General features: G+C 42.0%; 1 long non-coding RNA gene across 1 annotated transcript; it reads left to right on the top strand.

Moving 5' to 3' along the window:
- Positions 1–1332: 1332 nt before the first annotated feature.
- On the top strand, positions 1333–7600 carry LOC118824191. The gene is made up of 5 exons (XR_005008579.1): positions 1333–1449; positions 1552–1658; positions 4543–4682; positions 5872–5971; positions 7104–7600. It is a non-coding gene; the product is annotated as an uncharacterized LOC118824191 (long non-coding RNA).
- The last annotated feature ends 1116 nt before the right edge of the window (positions 7601–8716 follow it).

Consider the following 8716-nt stretch of genomic DNA (forward strand, 5'->3'; position numbering starts at 1 on the left):
AAGGGTTATGTAGTTGGCGTCATGCCCATATTAGGAACTCCGGGTCTAAGGCGGTTTTGGTAAAAATGAATTCTGTTTTTTAAAATTGCTGATATCAGGCCCTGTTGTAAACCAAAGGTGAAACATTTTGTCCCGTGTACATTTTCCCCCGAATCTCACTGGACCCTCTGAATCAGGAGGTCATTAAGGAGTGTCCAGTGCTGTAAACGCTGTTAACAGTTACTTGGCCCAAATGTGGCACAAGTCCGCAGTACAGATGCGACAGCCAGGAGGATTTTGTGACGGCCAAGGTAATCCGGCCCGAACATGTTGCTGTCTGGGATGTCTTGTAAACCCATTCCTGTATGAAAAGAACACCAGCTGATAGGGATCAACTCCAAATGTGTGTTTTGACGGTATATTGTTTTGACAGCCTTGAAGGGGAATTCCACCATCTTTCTTTTTCAAAATTTCTCCATAATTAAGTGGGGAAGAGTTTAAGTGGTTAATAGGTTAAATCAGCTGAGAAAAACCTGCTTAAAAATACAGCAGATAGTGGGAAAACATGAACTCATGAAAGAGAATCACAGTGTTAAAAATGAACGAATGAATAAATGCCAGGAAAACTACATCTTGGACCTCGACGCCGATTCTATTTGTAGTCACTCACTTTTCAGACATCCTCCGTCCTTCCAGTGGAGAAAATCACGCACGTGTGAGTTGGAGGGGCTCGACTTGGTTGGACCAATCAGACGCCTGATTCTAATAAACGCTTTATGAATATTCAAGCTGTAGCCTATCCCGGTAGAATCATGCGAAAAAAAAGTGGGGAGGCTCGCCTTGGTTCGACCAATCCCGTCTAGAGATTTATGAATATTTATTAATTCCCTCAAGAAGAAGAACGGCTGGCTAAAGAGCCGCACTAGAAGCAGTGCCTCCAAGGAATGGATGCCTCCTCATAGAAAAATAGACCCTGTACATTTTGCTTTGGCAACGTTATTGTTTTTTATTTTCACAGCATCAAATAATATAAATGTACGGAGCCCCACTGGTGACATCCTATATAAATAAAAATAATGCATGGCCACGACTTAGTAAAGCGTGGGAACGAGATCCTAATGCGTGGCCACGACTTAGTAAAGCGTGGGAACGAGATCCTAATGCGTGGCCACGACTTAGTAAGCCGCGCCATACTAAGTTGTGGCCACACATTAGGATCTCGTTCCCATGCATTAATAAGGCGTGGTCACGCATTATTTTTAATTATACAAGATGTCACCAGCGGGGCTCCGTATAAATGCTCTACGGTATTCAGCACAAATATTAGTCTGTAAAAGCGCCTGGTGCCGATGTTTTTATAGGAGTCCATCTCTACGAAGAGACTCGTGCCGATGTATCATTCCGCGCAGAGGGTATTTTAAGCTGTAGCGGCTGAGTTTGAGTTTGTGCTCAGGTGTGGACGCTGCTGTGGTGAGTTTTACAGCCTGAAAGTGTGGAGTTTATTCTGTTTCTGCTGCTGTTTTCACCTTAAATTGATTACTTTTTCATAATTTCATGTTATGACTGAGCAAGAAAGCCACGTTTGACCAGTGTCAGGGCCAGCATCTGGACGAGCTTCCTCAGCCTCCTCATCATGAACTTGAAGACTGGTGCTGCTCCTCGGATGCTAGCAGTGCTCTGTGAGTACATTCGTCTTTTATGTTCTTCCTAACGACACTGACTTCTGTAACAGTGAGTGGAGAGAGATTCCCTGAACAGAATAGGATGTGCTGCACAATGAACCTCATTCATGTGTTCAGGGTGGGCAGAGTACTTTAAAAGTAGTGATGTCTGAACACTGAATACACCGTCCTACATGTATTCAGTAATGTGTTCCATTACAGTACATAAGAAAAGTAACGTATTCAGAATACATTAAGAACACATTCACAATAAATCTTGGAAAGGCAAACTGGATATATTGAAATATGTTTCATGAAAAATTCACTTTTAATTTAAATGAATTTCTGAACATTCATAACTTTTTTCTTTTCTCTCACCACCTGCTTCAGTCCACTGCTGTTCCCACGGTCCCCTGAGCAGAGGCTCAATACAGAATTGTTTCCGCCCTGGCTGCTGGGCTGCTTACACCCCCTCCCCCTGCCTTTTGCCCAGATTAGGGATGTGACTCATACTTTCATGGTGTCATTTCTCAGAGCCAATCATGAATTCTAGAGGTCTGGAGTGTTTTATTCACCAAGGCCAACAGCAAGACCACAAGTATCAGATCAGAACATTTAAATAAAGCAAAGATGTCATGTACTGCATTACAATAACATTTTCAGATTTTATTCATCTTACACTTCCTTATTAACCTGTTATACTAAGATTAAGAGACTCTTATTAGTCCCACAATGGGGCAATTTCACCTTCACAATCTAACCCATCCATGCAGTGAAACACCACATACACACAAGTGAAGACACACTAGGGGGCAGTGAGCACACTTGCCCTGAGCGGTGGGCAGCCCTATGCGCAGCGCCCGGGGAGCAGTTGGGGGTTAGGTGCCTTGCTCAAGGGCACCTCAGTCACGTCCTGCCGGCGACCTTCCAGTCGCAAGGTTGGGTCCCTAACCTCCAGCCCATGACCGCCCCCAATGATCACTAAATGATCACTCCTAAATTTAAGAGGCTCTAAAGGGTTCTTTGAAGTGATTTTCAACATTTTATATTTGCCACACTGCACAGATGATTTCCACAGAGAAAAAGAGCTGAAAGCCTCACTGAACCAAAATGTGCTATACATCTATAACTGAAGCCTATAGAAATGTGCTTTGCGTCAACAGAAGCTTATGTTAAGAGTATTTTGTGAGTTCAGACTGTGCCGTCAACATGGTGGTGGTACTATGGGGGAAGGCTGATTGAGGGAGGGGGAGAACTCTGAGAACTTGGGCTGGAGTTCTGTGCAGCTTCTGCCTGTAGCCAGAAGGCCAGACCCCCCTCATATCTGTAGTGGGGATTGCGAACCCTTCGTCACAAGTACGGAAGGTGAGGATGTGAATTTATAGGCCATTAGATTGTAAGAAGGAGGGGTTTCAGCCATGCTCCTCCCCCCAAACTTCAGTTATAACTACATTTTGAGTTAGTGGGGTTTTCAGTTCTGTTACTAATGCTGTGCTCAGGAGCTCACGAGAAGGTTGGATGGTTAACTAGCTATCATGACTTCCCTTAATTCGAGTGATCAAAGATACGCCCACCACAAAGGTCTGACGGAAAACTCTGTCAGAGCCAAAGCCTTAAAGTTTCCTGAATAATCTCCACAAAGTCACTTTCAACCCAGTTCCACAATGATAAAGGAACTCAATACTGAGTACTGTGGTTAGAACAAAAGCCTGATTGAAACTTCTCCTATAACTTGTTTGATATTTGATACGCATTCAACTGTTTGAAAGTAGCTTTTTGTAAGACTTGACTTAAAAAAGGAAGATCAGAAATTGGTCTAAAATTATTTAGTATGGAGGAATCCATGGGCTGAAATATACAGACATGATCTGATATGAAAACATGATGGGATGAGGGATACATTTGTGTTTCAACCTTTAGTTGAAAATGCTGCTTCAAATCAAATATCTCTTGAAGTCTAATTTATTATTATTATTATTATTATTATTATTATTATTATTATTAAGTGACCCTTATTAGTCGCCACAATGGGAAAATTTCACCTCCACAATCTAACCCATGCATTTAAAGTCACTATTATAAATGCATGCCACTTCTCCTCCTTGCCTGCTGACCCTGACCCTGAAGACCTCCTGCTGCTCTGGACACAACCTCTATCCTGTGAAAAGTATGCATGATTTTCAAGAGCTCCCTGAGGAAGTCTGTGTGTGTGTGTGTGTGTGTGTGTGTGTGTGTGTGTGTGTGTGTGTGTGTGTGTGTGTGTCGGGGGGGGGCTTAGTGTGCTCACACAAGCTGTGTGAATGCTCTGACTCTGCAGTGGGAAACTGTGTTCTGGTGACAGGAAGCCAGTATAGCCCCTCCCCCCAAAAATCCTTGGGGAGCCTTCTCCTCTCTCAGTACTGGGCCAAAGGCAGACTAGAAGAGGCTCAGGACACTGAAGAATGAGGGGTGGGTGATAATAAATAATTGCCTCCCTCTTTGAAGGCATATGATTCCCTAAATATAACTAAAGCCCAGCAGTGAGAAGCTGAACTTGACCCTCCTCTGCGGTCACTGCAGACTGGCAGGGTCGCCTACAGAGCAGCGCTAGTAGCTGTTAATGAAGTAGTGCTCTTGAGGGTTTGAGGGTCCCATTTCATAGGGGAACATTTCAACCACTACCCCTTGTAACTCAGTTCCAAGGGGCAAGGAGACACTCGAAAACAAGGGGTATGGGTCAAAATAAGAAATGGGATTGGGCCTGGGTCTTTCTTATTTCAACCAGTGTTAGGGTGTTGTCCTTTGAGCCCAGCTGTTGTCTTCTGATTGTCTTGAGGCTTTGGGTCATCATAATTTGTCAGGATGTTTTTATTATGGACTGAGCACCACATTTGTATTGTGATCTGTTCTCTGTATTACACAGTTATCTGCACTGCCCTGCTGAAGTCATGTGGGGCTGAAGCCAGTGCACTTTGCCGTGCTGAGGAACATCCTAATGTCACTGCGTTTTACATCCTGGATGAGACTGTTCCTGAGTGTGAGGAATATCTTTGGCGTGTCAATGTGAGTATTTGTTTTGTCTATAGACGTTGTTGATAGTGTTTCCTTTTATTGTATTTCTGTCTCAGTTTGGGAGCAAATAACTGCAGTAAAGCAGAAACCTGCTGAATTGATTGTTGCGCGACAGAATAAAGTATACAGTGTGAACAGAGTTTGAGATTTAATGTACACTTAATAAATATATATTTTTCACCCTGTTCTTCAGTGGTCAGGACCCCCACAGGACCTGACCATTAATCAAGAGAGTTAATCAGACAGCAGTGTTGCTGGAGTTTTTAAACACTGTGACCACTCGCAGTCCAGTTTACTAGACACTCCTACCTTGTTGGTTCACCTAGTAGACAGAGGCTGAACTAGAAATGTGAAATAAAAGATAATCAGAAAATAAAATGACTTCCTCTGTAATTAAGAGGGGAAGGCAGACTTTGTTTCACTTGTATGGCTTGGAGCCGTTTGTAGCTCAAGCCTTTTTTTTTATTTTAGGGCAATTACTCTCTTTTGTTTCTTCCAGCCCTCTTTTCTTTTTATTTAAATACCCACCTAGACTGCATACTGTGCCAGTCACCCCTCTACAAAGGTGTGACAAAGGGCTGCTGTTTGCCACAGCCTTAAGTAGAGGAGTCCACAGGTGTGTCAGGTTAGGCCTAATCAGCCTGAGGACTTCTGGGAATTGGAGTTCCCTGAACTTATGGCACTTCGCCGCTGTTGCCCTCTGCTGGCGGCCGGCCCCGCACAGACTGGACCCTTACAGTAACTTTACGCTCATTCCAAATATGGGAGTTTTGAAAGTGGATTTTTTGCACTTCTTCAGTTATACAAGTCTTCAGCTCTGCAAATGTACGGCGTCTTTGTTGTTGTATATGTATTTTGGACTTAATAATGCGGCACACGTTGTCAATAGGAGGCAGGCAGGCCAGTCCAGCACCCGCACACTCTGATTACACAGCCATGCTGTTGTAACACCTGCAGAATGTTACAATAAAGGCTTTGACTCTGAATCAGTCCATTTCAGGAGAGCTTGAGTCCAGAAACGTTGGCAGTGTTTCTGGACATTATAGTCTTAACTTGAATTTGTGAATGCAGCGGCGAACAGTGTTTATTGACAATTGACTGTCAAGACTGGACACTCCTCTGATACTCGTCCTTCCTCCACCCTCTCTCTCTCTCTCTCTCTCTCTCTCTGCTTTAACAGAGGCAGCTGATGGCATTGATGTAACGTGGGTGTATGTGCTGTGGGCGTTTGGGCTGTGTCTCCTCGTCACCATCATCATGCTCTTTGCCTACTTTCTCAGGTACTGACCTTTTATTATTCTTTAGTTCAGTTCCGCTCTCATTGCATCCTTAAAGGGGAAGTCAACCAGATTTAATTCAGTGGTCGATACTTGAACAAAGTCATTTAGAGTGGAAACAGTTCATTGTAGAGAAACTTACTTTGAATGGAACCAGGGGTCACAATATCTGCAGTGCAAATATAGCCATTGTATTTACTATCTAAGACCCGCAGTGAACCTACATGAGTCTTCAGAGAGACGTCTCGGTTTACATCTTATTCATATGAGTTAGAAATTTGGAAAAATCAGAGGAAATTCAGTTCAGCAGTTCCCGTTACTCCAAACATAATCAATCAGCCAAGACGATTTCTGTCTGAAGTTTTCTTTTTTGAGCTATGAGGCTAATGTACCAGTCAGCATTATGTGAACTGCAGGCCTAAATCATCACTGGGCTCAAACCATATCAGGAATTCCACTGATTTGTCTAAATATCTGCTTGATTCAGTGGTTGAGACCTAAACAAAGTGGTTTGATGTGAAATTGTATGTTACAGTGGTGATGAATGGAACCAGGGGTCACAGTGTCTACAGCACCAATATAGCCATTTTTTTACTATCCAAAACTGAACTTACACGCGCCTTGTGAGCTGTTAGTAATGTTGATGATGCAAAAATAGTGGTAAATCTGAGAAAGTATGTTTTCTTTGGGGAAGTTTTTGCCTCACAGCCCTGCATGTACCCCTCCCCATGAATGGGTTTAAAAATACATTTTAGACCAATATATTATCTATATTATCTCATAGTATTGTACAACCAAGCCTCTGGATGTGTTTGGGACTGTTTTATGTAATAGCTCTCTGTGAGGGAGCATTTAAGGGCATTAAACACTTTGGTTCCTATCGCCACCACTGTAAACAATTCGGACTCTGTACGTTTCTCTATAACTGAGGATTTCACATTAAACCACTCTGAATGACTTTGTTTACATCTTAACCATTTAATCATAGACATTTAGAAAAATTGGTGGAATTCCCCTTTAAATGATGTCAAATAGACTTGCTTATGTGCTTTCTGACTGTTTCCTGCATTTTTCACCATGGTTTAAAGTTTGGCTTCCATTTATGGCTCCTGTGTGTCTGTTTGTTTCCCGTCAGGCACAGATTGCAGTTCATGTCTAAAATGGACAAGCAGAGCTACTCTCCTCCCTGCTCGTGCTCGTCGCCTCCCCCAGGTCTTCTCAGTCAGCCCCTCATGTCAGCAAAGCCAGCATCACTTCCTGCCTGTAGCGGAAGAGGAAGGGAAAGGCATTAATTTACATAACTTTGATTATTTTTTCTCTCATGGGGACTGAAATGGACTTGAAAGGTCAGAGACTTTAGCAGACAAGCTGATGACAGTGCTGTATCAAAGGCCAGTATTCATTTAACAACTGGCCTCCCCCATATTCTTTCTTCATTTCCCTCTCTCTATCCCCTATCCCTATCTCCATCTCTCTCTCTCTCTCCCTCTCTCTCTCAGGGCCAGTATAACTGCCTCAGATCAGCCATGCTGCCAGCAAGAGGAGGAAATTCCATGTTGTGTTCTACGTATCACTGTTGTCGGAACAAAACCCCGTATCTCAGTTTTTGACGTTTTTGACATAAAATACCTTTTAACCTTTACATTGTTTGTAAATTTCATGGTAAATGGACTAAAAGAAATGACCTCAAATGACTTTGAAAAAAGTCTGGTTCTATTGACTTACATTAAAAGTAAAGTAGGTTTTTTCCTTCTCCTGTAAAGTCACCATTTTGGAGATATGAGGTTTTCTTCCAACAACAGAGATAATCACGTTATCACTGAGTGTGTTTCCATGCACTTAATAATCCAATACCTACAGAAAATCAGATTTTGTCAATAATTTGTTCAATGCATTTAATGGGAAAACACCAGATCTTAATGAGTCGGGCAGTGAGCAGATTTCCAAGAATACAGTAATAATCTACATATGTTTTTCTGAGGTTTACAAACAGACTAAATGCACCAGCAAAACTGCAGTGCCACATATAACCTCTTAGTGACTTTTATTTCATCATAAGTCTTATTATTCAGTAGTTACTTGAGGGGTTATTCTTAAGTAATAACAATAAGGTAGAGGGGTCTTTTCAGCACCCGCCCGTCAGCTGCTTGTTACTGTGCAGTTTATGTTGTTACTACACTGGTTGTTGTTGTTTAATGCTTATAACTGCCAAAGACGCAACGCTGCTCAAAAAACAACATGGAATTTTAATCCCGTCTGCAGGGCAGCTGGTTTTGATAGGGTTAATACTGTATGTCATCTTCAGCTGCCATACTGAACTACTATACTATGCAAAACTGGCTACAAACACCAGTTGTCTCTTGTACATATGCAGGCGTTTCCTTCCCAGCATAATCTTAAAAAGATTTTGTACATAATCTGTACTACTGAAAGTTTGTGTTTTGAGTGTTCATTTTAATAAAGAATGTTTTATTTTTAAATGTTATACTTCATTTCATGGGGTGCTAAAACATTTTCAGCTGTGATCTCACAAATATTATACTCTATTATAATATAATTAAAATATAATTCCATAATAGGCTTTGAAATTAATTATAAACTTGCAATTCAGGAACCTCCAAAAACCATGTTTAAAGGGGAACTCCACCAATTTTGCAAAATTCCTTAATCATTCAACCGTTTAGACGTAAACAAAATCATTCAGTGGTTTGGTGTGAAATGTGCCTGTCTAGAGAAATTTACAGAGTC

Source organism: Colossoma macropomum, unplaced genomic scaffold (assembly GCF_904425465.1).
Source record: "Colossoma macropomum unplaced genomic scaffold, Colossoma_macropomum, whole genome shotgun sequence".
Lineage (NCBI taxonomy): Eukaryota > Metazoa > Chordata > Actinopteri > Characiformes > Serrasalmidae > Colossoma > Colossoma macropomum.